Source organism: Megalobrama amblycephala, linkage group LG20 (genome assembly GCF_018812025.1).
Source record: "Megalobrama amblycephala isolate DHTTF-2021 linkage group LG20, ASM1881202v1, whole genome shotgun sequence".
Lineage (NCBI taxonomy): Eukaryota > Metazoa > Chordata > Actinopteri > Cypriniformes > Xenocyprididae > Megalobrama > Megalobrama amblycephala.
The window spans coordinates 34,694,880-34,711,087 of NC_063063.1; the positions used below are offsets into that span (position 1 = coordinate 34,694,880).

The 16,208-nt window shown below is 34.2% G+C and overlaps 1 protein-coding gene across 1 annotated transcript in view; it reads right to left on the reverse strand.

The window, feature by feature from the left end:
* Positions 1–14,790, reverse strand: part of LOC125255289 (zinc finger MIZ domain-containing protein 1-like) — a 52,248-nt gene extending 37,458 nt beyond the window's left edge. The window contains exon 1 of the mRNA XM_048170370.1: positions 14,643–14,790. The gene's annotated coding sequence lies outside the window, so the exon portion shown is untranslated. The remainder of the gene's footprint in view (positions 1–14,642) is intronic.
* Positions 14,791–16,208: the final 1,418 nt, after the last annotated feature.

The window sequence follows — 16,208 nt, forward strand, 5'->3', positions numbered from 1 at the left end:
TAATATAATAGTATATTAAAATCAATGTCAATGTTTATATGCCTACATACACAATCTGTCGTGTGATATCTGGTTAGCAGCACACGGTGTAACGGCATCACATTTGAAACAGCTGCTGAAGCATTTTCCAAAGGGAGAGAGTTTTGTATCTGGGAATGTCACAGCTTCCAATCATTCCTGCATCTATCCCTCAACCCTGGCCTAAAGAGAGCAGCGTGTGTGTGTGTGGAGATGATGCATTGAAGCATAATAGGAAGGAAAAGTCTCTTTCTCTCTCTAATTCCAGATCTTTCCGACACCTCCAGCCATTCATCACATGCTCCTCTGAGCCTGAAGCAAGAACGACGGAGGGAAAAAAAAAAATCAATGGAGTCAGAACTGCAAACAGGCCATAAAGACACTGAGAGGAAAGTACCAGCTGCAGTGGAATTGATTTCTTTAAGCAGAATAACACCTCACACACACACCGCCATTCATACGCCACTGCTAAAACACTTATGAAAAGATCTCAGACTCCAAATTCACAGAAATCAACAGAGAATGAGTTAACAATGAAATCATCTGCTGCTGAGAGACCTACATTACGCTCAATGTGTTTATATACTGAAAGGTCTTATAATACATAACACCAGTTTTTGAGTGCTGGTCTCGTTTGGTTTTTGGGACTTTGGGGTGTTTCACTGAATGTTGATGAATCAAAATATTTCGCTGGCATTGCATTACATAGGCTAAAAGGGTCATTTGATGATGCTGATTGGATAAGCCAATTCAATACAATGCAATATGCACACACACCAATGATCAATGCTCCAAATCTACAATATTTCCTACATTTAGGTGCATCACTATTGATTAACATCACTAGTACAGTGGTGGATCAACTTTTGCATGGGCAAACACTCACTTCTTCAATGTAAAAATCCAGTTTCTCCAAATGGTTTAAATGAAATAAAGACAAAAGCAGAGTTTTACAACATCTGGCAGCAGTAACTTCATCTGCACCAGCAGACGCGCATAAACACGGCACCCACACGCCTCTTATCTCCCAGAAGATCTCAGCGGCCCACAGCAGGGAAAACGCTTGCATTTTTTTGGCAGGAGCATCTGTTCCACGAGTGGATCAGACCCCTTGAGCCAAAGCATCAGCGGATTCATCCGCTTTTAAAAGGGTCACAACATACAGTTTCTCCTGAGGGACACTTAGGTCATGTTCTTGACCATCTTTCACTCTACCAATCAAACATGCCATGTTTAAATGAAGGACTTTAGAATATTTTATTTATATTTTCCTGTTTATCCTCAGTTTCAATAAAAGACATTCCTGCTACAGCAGCGTGATTCGCTCACTGTTCGCTTTCCTTCTGGATAACGGAGTTAAATGAAAAATGAAAGGTAAATGGGTCAGTTTGGAAGGTAGTTTAATTGATCACAGTAGCTTTCCAAAGAACATCATTAAAGGATCATTGATTATGATTTCACTTTTTTAACTTTAGTTAGTGTGTAATGTTGCTGTTTGAGCTGGTAGGGATTACAACGAGCTTCTTCCCGGGTTGTGACATCACAAACCCTAAAATGTACATAAACCCCGCCCCCGAGAACACACAACAAAGGGGGCGGGGCCATGTTGGGCTGCTTTAGAGAAGAGGAAGAGTTGTTGTAGTAGAGTGTTGTTGTCATGCCGTCATTTTACGCCGGACTGCTTCACAAACGAGGGTCAATTCAACACAAAAGATGAACATGACGGCACATGCTAGTGGATGAGTTGAATCAACTCCACAGCAACTACATCAGTTTATCCACTAACCATTCAGAAACGTCTAAAACTTCTTCCTGAGTCTCTCCATCAGTGTCGACTCCGGTTTGAACAATGTAAGGCTGAACCAAAATCCTCATTTTGGCTGCGTGAGATTCTCCAGCTTTGTTGTTGTTGAGCTGTTAAAGCTCCGCCCTCTTCTGGAAAGGGGGCGGGAGCAGCATCTCATTTGCATTTAAAGGGACACACACAAAAACGGCGTGTTTTTGCTCACACCCAAATAGGGGCAAATTTGACAAGCTATAATAAATGATCTGTGGGGGATTTTGAGCTGAAACTTCACAGACACATTCTGGAGAACTTATATTACATCTTGTGAAAGGGGCATAATAGGTCCCATTTAAACACACACACACACACACACACCTCACCAGCATAACGTCTATAATCAGATCCCATTACAATGAGTCCGGTGTGTGTGTTTGTGCTGTGTAAACACACAGACTTTGAGAGCTACACTAAGCTACATGCTTAGAAAAGGGCATTAACAGAAGCTAGTGAATGATTGCAGGGTATTATTATTGAGCGCAGCGTGAAGACAATGTTAACGGATAACCGTTTAACCGTGAAAGCCAAGAAGAGCCTCGGCGTGACGTCTCAGAGCCTGTTAACGTGTCACACTGTTTGTGCACCTTCATCTGCCTGTGTTCAACATGCAAATCCATGCTGTGCATGTGTTCAAACTGGCTGTACTGGTCTTTTGTTGCTCACATACACACTATTTACTCATTGTTTGTCTCAAACCTGCATGCTGATTTTTTTTTTTTTAAATGGAACAAATGGATCATTTGTTTTTGCATTTAAATTTTATTTTCATGCATTTAGCAGACACCTTTATCCAAAGCAACTTACATTCAACATACAACCAAATTTGTTCCGTTTCTCACATAAAACTATCATATGACTTCAGAAGACATAGTGCACAAGTCGTATGGCTGTCTTTTACTTAGCTTGACATTATGAACTTTTGTATGGAAAAGACTTTTGTATGAAGACTCCACACACACACACACACACACAAAACGAAAGTGATAGTTTAGATTAACATGAGGGTGAGTAAATGATGACAGAAGTTTCATTTTTTGTCTGAACTACTCTTATAATTCAGTCTGTTGTGTGTGATTGTTTAGTAAAGGAAATTGCGGTCAGTGAATTTCCTGAGATGCTGTAAAGTCCTCGGTTACATTAAGGCTTGTGCAGCTCCAGGGATTTCCTACATCAGACACTCATTATCAGATCATCCTGTTAAATTCACACACACACATAATGGAAGATGCTCAGACGCCTATTAAAAACAAACTGACTATTTATTCTCTCAATTCATGATCCTGGTCTTACTGTGCATGATTCAACAGCGACTGTTTTATAGAAATAAATGCTTGTCTTCATAATCTTTTATCAAAATACACTGCAACCCCTAATAAGTAAGCAGAACTAAGAAAATTGAGGTAAATACTTACATAAAAGTTTTTAAACTTCTAGTTAGAAGTTTAGATGTTGATTTTCTTCCACACAAGCATGTTATCTGAACTGAAATACTGAGTTAGCCAACTCATATAACTTAATTAACTTTCTTCATCTCTGAAATGACTTTCCCTTCTTTATATAAAGACACTTTCCACCATTCAATCAATTCCTGATGGATATAATCAAGTCTCAATCTACATTTTTCTTCCTTCAAAATCAAACCGTGATCTAACAGCAGTGTATTTTAGTACCATTGTAGTTTTTGTTAATATTTTTTAAGCAGATTTTTATTTATTTCCTGATTTCATTTTAATTCTAGTTAAAGTTTTAGTAAATCTGTTGTGCATCTATATAGTTAAGTTTTAAACTAAATGAAAATGATAATGAAAATGATAGCTGAAATAAAGTTTTTATATACATTTTTTATTTCAGTTAATGTTTATTTTATTTCAAGTAGAAATCAGCGTGTTAATGCATGTGATTAATTTTTCAGGTTAAAAAATATTTAACGAAATTAATGAATGCCATTAATATATTTTAACATTAATTGGGTTAAAAAATATTTAACACAATTTTCCGTCATAGTTAGTTAAACTGTAATGTTGAATGTCTATAATTAATGTTTAAGTTGTTTCTACATTAATTTGGAGATTAACTGAGAAATTAAAATTAAAACTCCAATGTTTTTAATTGCGATTAATTAGAGAAATAATTTTTTTAGCACTAGTTTTTTTTTTTTCCTTTTTAAAATATGTCTATGCAGTTTTTAAGTTTAAAATTAAACATATTATAAAAGTTGACTTGGCAACTAGATAAAATAAAAATAAAAATATATACATTTTTTATTTCAGTTAATGTTTATTTTGTTTCAAGTAATGAAAATGGATTTAGTTTTAGTTAACGATAATAACCCTGTCTAAATCAGCTCAGCAACATCGCTCATGTTAGACTTCATTTGGCTATATTCATATTTGACCAGATGTTTCTCTATGCAAGCGTCTGATTTCTTCATACTGATAAACTGTTAAACTTGTTTAAGATGCCAGTGAAATACGGCAGACTCACCCTGATCCAGATCCAGACTGATTTCTGCTCCAACAGAGAGAGAACTTCTTTCTAACCTTAGGCTATTTACATTTGTTGTATGAACTTATAACCGAATGCGATAACCAGCTATACTACAGCTTCAAACGCAGCTCAGCCAATCAGACTTCAGAGTCAGATCTATCTGCATTATAAATCAGTATCATAACACTGCTTTGGCTACGTAAGTGATTTTAATCACAAGCATCTTGAATCATGAGAGAGAGATGAGTGTGAACAATCACAGGATGCCTTTGTGGTCCTGATCTCATAAGCGACTAACTTTCATCCTCCTCCTGTTTCCTTCTCCTCCCATTGCTTCATTCCCTCATTTTATGAGCTTTGGCACCTCAATCATTGATCATTGAGGAGAGATGAAAACAGCTCCACCCTTGCTGAGAAAAAGATCTCTGGCTGTTTATTCTGCTTTTTGTCAACACACACACACACACACACACACACACAGATGAAACATCCAAGAGTGTTTGAGCACAAGCTCCAGACGATCATCTCTCAGTATCAGGACACACGTTCACCTGGAAGGAAAGTAATAACTCTGATCTGCTGGTGTTCACCGCACTGGAACGCTTCCATTTCATTGTGATGAAGACGCAGTCAGGCGTGACATCATCATGTCAGCAGTCTGCAGACACTCAGGATTTGTGATGGAAGATCACAGACGTGAAGATCAAACACTGCATGTGCAGACACACACCCTTCACCCTCTCACACATCCAGTCAGTGACCAGTAAATGCCCCCAAAACTTCTCAAACCACGATATATTACACTGTCAAGCTGAAAAACAGTCTCTTTCAGCCTTACAGACGGATCTAAACTACCGTGCACAGGCTATCTGCAGGGTTTGTAAAATCAAATTGAAGGCATTTTTTATGACCTGCACAAATAAAATGAATACTGTATTGCGAAGGACAGGTCAATGTTTATGGTAGCATCCTAAACCATAAAATGACTGTATAAATGATCATTCATTATAGCTTGCGTGTGAGCAAAAACACACTGTTTTTGTGTGTGTCCCTTTAAATGCAAATGAGCTATCCACTTTCCAGAAGAGGGCGGAGCTTTAACAGCTCAACAACAACAAAGCTGGAGAATCTCACGCAGCCAAAATGAGGATTGTCAGTAACGGTGTTCAGCCTTACATTGTTCAAACCGGAGTCGACACTGGTGGAGAGACTCAGGGAGAAGTTACAACTATTAGACGTTTCACACATTTACATTTACAAACATAAAGACGCCTCTGAACCAGCACGTGAGTGCCAATTTGATTTGTTTTTCATGGTTTGTTATGCTTAAATGGTCAAATACACTCAAAAATATTGTCAAATGTCCATCTTGCAGGGTATTCACATAAACGCAATCGGTTGTGTCCTAAGTGAACTTAAACAGTTCAGAAAGAAAATGCATGTGTAACAGTATATTGGATCTGTGCGTCGGCTCTTAAAGTGACAGCAGCCTAATAAACATGCTGTTGTTCGTGTTTTTAATGTTAATCAAACAACAAAAGACAAAGAAAATCACTCACTGCTCTTGACTGAATAACTTTTGTAACTTCTGTATTTAATTTTTACAATGAAGACTATCCAAGGTTATTTTACATTTAGTTACTTCAGTTTCTGTAATATTTCTTACCTGAGTAGCCCTAGTGCTGTTAAACCTACCTGAAAAACTTAAAGCAATTTATTTAATTTGTATCTTTATTCTATTGTATTTATTTGTGCTATCCTTATAAATTTGCTTATTTGTTCTTATTTTATTCCTACAAGTTTGACAAAAACTTCACATTTCAGCTTTTAACCCTCTGGGGTCTGAGGATTTTTGGGGCCTTGAGAAGTTTTGACATGCCCTGACATTTGTGCTTTTTTTCAGTTGTTCATAAACATATTAATGACAAAAGTGCCATTACACTGTATTCAGCACAAACTAGGCTACAATAATATGTGAGGAACATGTATGTACATGTTTGTGTTTTTGAAGGAATAACGTTTATGTGTGGTTATTGAAAAAACAAAAAACTTAAGTCACTGAAAAAAGGCCAAAAAATATATATTAAATCTGTGTTCACAAGACTTCTGGGTATTGGAGGTTGTAGACTAAAAATGATGTTTTTGCTTAAAAATGATGTAAAAATTATCCTGCCTACTCGTTCATATAAAACTATAGAGATATTTAAATTTTCAAAGACACTTTTTGTCAAGAAACATAGCATGCATGAAGGCGTGAATCATCATGAATAATGCTGTGATTCACACCTGAGAAGACAAAATATTCGCATAATGACCTCTAATGACCTGCATATTAATGAGCTCTTTCAGTCAGGTAGGCTGTGAAAAAACCTTCTGTGATCATGCTGAAAAATTAATGGATTAATGTCCACTCTTGATCACTTTTAAGGGATGTCCCCAAATTCAACCTTTTAAATTTGACTTTTTATGACCTTAAATTTGATAAAAAAGGAAATTTAAGACGTTTTATGACCCCCGGGGATCCTGCATGCACTTTCACGTTTGGTGTCACATTCAAGTCAATATCAATGTTGTAGTGCTAGTATTTATTTGTTGCCCCTGTCAAATTTACATATAGCTAGTATGAATATTCAAATGTCATTTAATACGGTTCATGATTATTTATGCATCATATTTCAGTAGATTGAGAACTTTCCTCCTGTTGATATTATACGAAGCAAGGAGTTTGAAACATGAACTGTATCATGCTAATCTGATTCATATTTTGGTTTAATAAATTTGAAGATAATTTACTGGATCAATAAAGATAAACATTGCTTGCCATATTACAGATGTATTTTACAAGCATATAAGCTGCTAGATAAGTTCCAGCTTAAAGGGACAGTTCACCCAAAAATGATCATTTTGCCATCATTTTGTTCTAAACCTTTTTGACTTTTGTCTATGGAGCACAAAAAATAATATATTTTTAAAAAGTTGTCCAATGCATGGACAAAAGTCTTCTTTTTCATTTTTTTTTTATTTTTGGGTGAACTATCTCTTTCAGAATAAACGGGGCAACCAAATTAAGTACAAAATTCTACCAAACAAGTAGCTACTTTATTTAAGTCATTTTTGGTAAGCTCTTATGAAGGGATGGAGCAACAAAACATACTATAATAATTGTTAATGAAATAATTAAGGAACCAGAAACAGTTTAATTTCTTATAATTCTCATCCAAAATCATCTGTGTGTGTAACTGAGGAAGCATCCGTGAGTCTCCATATTTAACATTCTGTCCAATAACATCAGAGCACATGAGCACAACGTTAAAAACACACTGACCTCTGCTCGGCAGCTGATAAGTGCTTGTTTTGCGAGCGGTTTTGTACTGACTCATAGACTGAAAACACCACAGCCTCTCTTCGGCTGCATAACAGATAAAATCACTCTTGTTTTCAGAAGTTCAACAGAGACTCATGCTGTTGGAGGACAGCAAACACATTACGTCACGCGACTGAGTAACGTCCTCCTCGCGTCATTGAGAGGTTGACTGAATGATCTCAACCCACGTCAGTAAGTTTACAGGTAAGATCATGAAAACAGGACTTTTCTGGCTCTTTTTGGATAAGAGTTCTGAGCTACCATTCATGTCCATTTGCTGAAATTGCACATAAAACATGCTCAATTTCTTGAGGATTTAACATGTGGATGTAAAGAAATAGACAAGAAATAATTACTGCTGTAATATTACTTTTGTACTATGAAATAAAAATACAATATACTAATTATATAATTTCAATATTTAACATATCTGTATGTTTTATTAAAATAATACTTTTTTTATTATACAAATGTTTATGAAAAATATTCCATTATTTCATAGTACAGTTGTAATCATTAAGAATAACTGTTCTTATTTTTATATTGTACAATAATATTTTTATGATTTTTTCCTATTTATTTAGTGCAGTAATGATATTTAATAATACTAATAGTAATAATAATAACATATATACACAACATATTTTATATCTGTATAATGAGAGTTATTGTAATAATACCAACAACGGATTATTAATTGTATAAAAGGATAATCTTTCTATGATGTAAATGTGTAGTGATTGCAGGACAAGCTCTTAAAGGTCTGTTATATCAGTCTCTCTGGAACCCATTAGCTGGATCCGGTGCACTCAGACACCGGCTTGGCAATTCTTCTCAATTTTCCTGACAGATCTGGTGTATCAAACTCATTTGGCTGAGTGCACAGAGTCACAGCTCAGCCAAAGTGTGCTGATGGACTGCAGAACAGGACTGGGCGGTATGACGATATATATCATTACCACTAGGGGTGTGACGAGATCTCGTGCCACGACATCTCGCGAGATTAAAATGTGACGAGATGTGAAAAGCTGTCTCGAGATATTGCCATGACTGAGTGTGAGGGTGAAATTAGGATAGAATATGCCACCGCTACGTTTACATTTTGCTTTTCATAGAAATAGAAAACATTTACTTCAGTTGGATAACGGTCGCTTCAATCTCATCCAGCTCATCAACACGAGCTGCAGAGTCGTACATAGTGCAGCAGGAATCAGAGTTCACGAATCATGTGATGAGATGACTGACAAGACCATGGCAGAGGATTCGTTGCACAACAGAGCCTAATGCTGCCTTCATGTGCTCTTGAAATTATTGTAAATATGAGTTTCCTAGTTAAAAATGGCACATTAACGCCCTCCCATTTCAAATTTGAATGCGATGAGCTCGTAATCACGACTTAAAGGTGCAATATGTAATATTTTCTGTCCGCTAGAGGCCTATTCGAAACAAAGGCGTAGCTTGATGATGCCACGTTTGAGCGTGGAATCTTGGGACATGTGGTCTTCACATCACAGCCGGTGGAAACAATCGGGATAGGGCTCGGGAAGAAATCATGTTCATGGATGTGATTATTAACGTTACTGTAGTATGAAGCAGAGCAGGAGCGAGTGTTGTGGAGCTGAACGAGGAGCTGGAGCGATTGTGCAACACGCCTCACGAGCAGCGGGACTTTTATTATGACGCCGCTTCCGCTTTTCCGGTCATGAGTATGAGGTAACGCAGCTCTGTTGATCATATTAGATACATTTGAGAGTGTTGAAAATGATGTTATAACGTTACTCTGTGCGTTCGCTCGGCGGCTGCTGTGAGACACTGTTACACACTGCAGTAAGATAGATTGATTTTACAATATCATATTAAATGCTGGATGGCTTGTGTTGATAAATGGCATGCAATTAATTTTAAAAAGTATTGTATGATGGAGAAAATGCTGTATTACTGTTACTAAAAATAAAGCTGCATCTGATTATGCTATGTTAGCTACTTCACAAAATAGTGTTTTTCTCTGAGGCATGGTAAAGCATGGTACTCGCAAAAAATCAAGAAAATTTGATTTAAACAATAAGACTAAACGTGTTGAGCTTTATAACAATAATTAGTTTTCTGTCTATAAATATATCAAAACAGTTGTTCTCTCATCTATTAAAACATGTAAATATTAAAGCGTCTTTGGTGTTTCCATGGTTTCTACAAAATGAAACCGGAAACCGAGGGTAACGCGGGTATGACGCCATTGACAGGCGACTCCTCACACGTCCCGGAGCCTTGGTTAAAATTGCAATTTTCTCACGATTTACAAATAGTTGGAAACATTTGGGATATTGTAAGTACTCAAGTGAACAAAATATATAACACTGGCCTAGTGGTTTTTGGATATTTTACTGCAACAATCTTACATATTGCACCTTTAAGAAGTGTGAATTATCAAATTTCTGATAGCACATAAAGGCGGCATAAGCATCTGACAGATGTCTTATCTCGTACAGAGTATGCACGATTGTGAAATAGAAAGCGAAAGTAAAACGCGAGTGCGCATTCAAACGCAATTTCAATACCCTGCAGTTTAAAAGCAGCTCCCTGATGCATGTAAACATCTCCCAATATGAAAGCTTTCTCAGGCTGGGCTAAGTAGTTGTATCCATCTCTTAGCTCTGTATCATGCTTGAAGAAATATTTCATCTCTGTTTGTATTTTGAATATTGAGAGAGTACTTGCACTTATTGTTTGCACATAATAAGACTAAGACTGTTATTCATTTTTATTTATACTGTTTTTATTTCTATAATCAATTTGTGGAAAGGAGTTCAGTTAGGAGGTCAAAAGATGTAGAAGCTCATAAATCATGTACAGTTCTCATATGAAATCATACAGGAGAGAAGCCTAATTTACTCTATGTATTCATGTGTTGTGAAGCAAATAAAAATCTTTAGGAAATCATAATTAACTAGGATACTGTGTGTTTGTGTGGCATCTGTGCAAACGGATGTGATTTTGGATGAAGCCAGAGGTCAGTGACCTTTCCACAGATCTAACGTTGGGTGTTTGCTAGCCATCTGACCTGACCTCTCTCTGTGTGTGTGTGTGTGTGTGTGTGTGTGTGTGTGTGTGTGTGTGTGTGTGCGTGTTTGATGTAGACGGACTTGCAGGCGTCTCATCACAGCGGAGCAAGATAGATTATCTCAACGGAGATTACACACCCAAAACACAGCGAACATAACACACACAAACTGCCATCCGTCTGGTTAATATGAGTTCAGAAAAGCTGTAGCCTTAAAGTCCACATTAATTTTTTTAATGGAATATTGCAGTATTTATTATAAATGATTTATCCGTGTGCATCATTATTGTTTTAAATTAATGTGCCTAGTAATCTATAATCAGAATAACGTCCCTTCCTCTTGCAGCGACATCTCTTCTCTGATGATCTGCATCTGCATCTAGATGTATTTACACACTGTTCAATGCTGCTCATAAATAATGTTCTGAGATGATGTTTTAAATTTTGAATCATGATTCATTCATTCATTCAGTAACGAATCAAGTGGCTTTTATGAATATGTAATTGAATCATTGACTCTTCCGATTCGTTCAAAGCCGCAGATTCGTTCAGTAACGAAACAATGCTGTGTGTTGCTTAGAGATGCACAACAGTTGTGCTGTGGCTTTCGTTGGAACTATTATTTAATTGCAAAATAGGTAGGCGAAAAAAAAATCGATTCACATATGAATCACCATTCTATCTTCTACTGATTTGCATCAAATTTCAAAAATCGATTTTCTAAAGTGTTATGCTTCTTTAACGTTCCAGTACTAAAAGTTATTGACAAGTTAGAGTGTTATTAATCACAATAAGCTGCGGAAAAGGACTCACATGGACAAATACACACACAAATTATGTGAAAATGCACATCGTGTGCAATATTCACGTAAACACAGTATGTTATGTCCTACACGAATGTAAACAGTTAGAAGAAAATCAGATGTGTAACAGTATATTAGATCTGTGCATTCATTCTTAAAGGGACAGCAGCCTAATAAACTGTTGCTGTCAGTTTCTTTTTAAAAATCACAGTTTTTGACTGAATCACTTTTGTATCTTTAATATGAATCAATTTATATTTAATTCATACAGTGATTTTATTTTTACATTTGATGATTCAATTTCTGTAGTATTTAAGACGTTAAATAAACCTAGGCTACCGCATCTGAAAAAATTAAATAATTTGTAAATAATTGTTTTCTATTGTATTTGTCCTATTGTTTGTAATTTGCTTATTTTGTCCTGTTTTTAATATTAAATATAAAATAAAATTGCCTTATTACAGAAGACAGACAGTCATATGTGTAATGATTGCATTTGTTTTATAATATTGAGCTGACTAAAATGAGAAGAAAAACAAGATAAATTTCAAGGTTCACATTTAATTAAACTGTCTACCACAGTCAAAATGGACAAGTAACACAAAACGGTAAACTAGAATCAAATCTATGCATATATCAAATCAAAATCACTCAAGATTCACACTCCTATTAGAATTACATGCTCGGTTTTAAAGTTATTTTGAAGAGGGGTTGCATTAAACGAACGGCAAAACTTTGTTCGCGTACCCCAGTTTGGGAACCACAGCACCATCCCGTCTCCCTCTCGACTTTATAAAGCCTCACAGCAGTGTCCATCAAGACTGAAAGCAGAGTTAACAAATAATGCTTCACACACGTGCTACAAACACCGCTCTGTGTCAGTGTGTCTTTTGTCCACTGGCTGCTGCGTCTACATCTACAGCTGAATAGGACAGACGACCCCCTCACAACACACTCTCTGGGGCCCATCCAGGAGCAAGGACATGAAATCCCTCCTCAGATTCACGTCTGCTCTTCCTGCTTCTGGACAGTGAGTTTATAAACACACGAGAGCGATCAGAGCTTGCACTTCACTTACATCACTCTCGTTTCTCCGAGCAAAACCCTGCTACCAAGAATCACGTCTGAGTTCGTTTTTAATTATGTATAAACCGCAATAGAACACATAGAGCATTATGCAACTCACAGTACACTGTGACTAAAGTCCACTCTGCAAAGTGGAATTTAAGGGCTGGTCAATGACTCAACTAGAGAAATACCTCCATGAACACACACACACACACACACACACACACACACACACACAGATCTATAATGGTTCGCAAGAACCTCTATTTTCTGTTTTTAGGTTCTTGTTGTTTTTGCATCAAGGCATGAAACAGCAGCATCTTCACACACACACACCACAAAAACACATTTATGAACAGTTTTCATGCTCAATAATTCAAATAATGACATTTTTGTTTTCACTTTAAGAAAAATAAAAGTAATACTTTACATTGTCTGTGTTCCTATAAAAAATTATTATGGTAGTGACAAAAAGTTAGCGTTTTCTTCACTCTTATTAGGTGTATGCATGTGTATGGGTCATTGACAAAAAAAGTTTTTAAAAGTATTAAAAAAAAACATAATGGAGATATAATTCATTTTGAAGTTTCATTAAGTGTTACAATGATATTATGTGATTTTTATAATCAGTTAACACTGCTTTTGTCATTTTTTACAAGATGGACACAATGTGTCACCAAAAAAGTCATTTGGTTTAACCAAAATTTCGGTTTTACCGAATGACAACATTTTCAAACAATGCTAACAGTCTGATATCTACGATCAAATAGTTTTATACTTATTAAAATATTACAACATTTTCCATGTTTTATAGCGGTTGCACCGAATGACCTGATGTTTCGAGACATGCGTATGAACAAGAGAAAACATGAATTTATCAAATAGTTAAGAGAGAGTTAGTTACTTGTGATCCTTTGCAGGTGTCTGAATGATGTCATATCCTGTCACATGATATTGACCGCATGACTCGATCCAAAAGGAATTGGTTACTCCGAATGACATCAATGAAATTCATTTTTCCGGACATTCTTTCTCATAACAAAGCAATGACTTCTACACATAATTTTAACACCATTTTGCACTATGTTGATATATGATGTTATAAAATCATGCCAGAATAAAAAAATACATACATTTATACAATTTAAGATATTTTAATCACAAATGAAATGGCTGTATTAAACGGTTAAACCGAATGACCTTTTGACACTTCAGAATCTTTAAAATACCTTTATATGAAGCAAAATATAATTAAAACCTTTAGGATTCAATAAAAGAGATCTAGTTGTACATACTTTGGATGTCATATCTTTGTTTTTTTGAACAAAAAAAAGACCCGTCACATCATTGACCGAAGTATTATATTAGTTAAAAGTGTTAACCAAAGGTGAGATGCAAATTAGCATATGTTTAATTCTCTATACAATGCATTATTATTTTTGGGTGGAATCATGTTTTTACTGTCCGTATTCAAATAAATCAACCAATAAAAATACCAATGTTATTGTGATAATGTGTAATTGCAAGCAGCCCTACAAAAAAAGTATTATTTTTTTATATTATTTATTTTTGTTATTTGTGCAAAAATAAGTAAAAGAATAAAATCAGAACTGCAATGTAAAGTGTGAGCAAAAACAACCACAAACATTCAACAAATGCAGCACAATATTCGAGATTTTATGAATGAAACAAACGCGCATCAGTGCAACCATGTGTGCAGAACACCCGAATAATCGCCCGAACCAAGTAGAATGAATCGCCCGAATCATCTAAACAGAGATAAATCATCCGAATCGAGACGACTGAAGCTGAATTAATGATCCGAATCACGGCGCATCGCGATCCCGCTTGAATCTTGACCGCACACGCGCGCGCACCGTCAGAACACCGGGAGCTCGCGCACCGGAGTCCCGGCCAGATCCCGCAGGATGGAGATAAACTCTCTCAGAGCCCAGAACAAAACCATCCCGAAGCAGCTGAACAAGGCACAAACGGTCTTACCGGTTAAATCCCACCGGAGGATGAGTGACAGTATCCGCTGCGCTGTTGAAGTGTGTTGAGTTCTCTCATGATCTGAGAGCAGCAGCAGCTCTGTCTTTTCCAGTGTCACATTACATCCAGCTCATTCTATTTCCACAGACACACTGCGGGCAGATGGAAAACACGACATGGATTCTAATGATCCGGGATTCTGGCGGAAACCCAATCCAAATACTTCTGGCGCGTCGAGTGTACAATGACCCAAATTGTGCAAGTGTAAGCAGCAAAAAGTGTCAGTGTAACCACACTAACCTACATACACATTAAAAATAGAACAGAGTCTTCTACGTTAATTTAATGAAGCATCAAATATCTGTTTATATATATATAGGCCTATTAATTCTATTTAACAAATTATTTAAATTATAAAATAAATAAATAAAAAATATATAATATATATATATATATATATATATATATATATATATATATATCTGTTAAATATATATATATATATATATATATATATATATATGCAAATTATATTAGATAAATTATTTAAATAAATAAATTCATTAATAATAAATAAATAAATTAAATTAAATTAAATGTTTTAAATTAAAATCAATTTAAAATATATATAAAATAAATTATATGTATATGCAAATTACATTAAATTAATTATTTAATTATTTAAATGATAAAATAAATTTAAAAAATACATTATATATATATGCAAATTCTATTAATTAAATTATATAAATGATAAAATAAATAAATTTAAAAATAAATTATAATTATATATATAATATCTGTTTAAAATGTAAATTTTATATATATATATAATCTGTTATATCTGTTAAATATGTATATATATAAATTCTATTAGATAAATTATTAGATAAATTAATTAATAATAAATAAATAAATTAAATAAATAAATATAAATAAATGTATTAAATTAAAATTAATAAAAATATATAAAATAAATATATGTATATGCAAATGATATTAAATAAATTATTTGATTATTTAAATGATAAAATAAATTTAAAAATACATTATAAAATACATTATATATATGCAAATGATATGAAATAAATTATTTAAATGATACAATAAATAAATTTAAAAAATAAATTATATTTATATATATATATATAATATCTGTTTAAAATATAAATTATATATATATATTAATATATATATACAAATTCTATTAAATAAATTAATAATAAATAAATAGAAAAAAAATGAAAAAATAAAAATACATTTAGAACATTAAAAATAAATGAATTAATTTTAAAAAATCGAATAAATTATATATGCAAATTCTATTAAATAAATTATTTAATAATTTAAATTATAAATTAAATAAATTTAAAAAATAATTATAAAATACATTATATATGTGCAAATTCTGTTAAATAAATTATTTAAATAATAAAATAAATAAATTATATATAAATTAATTATTTTAATAATTATATATATATATATATATATATATATATATATATATATATATATATATATATAATGTAATTCCTGTGATCAAAGCTGAATTTTCAGCATCATTACTCCAGT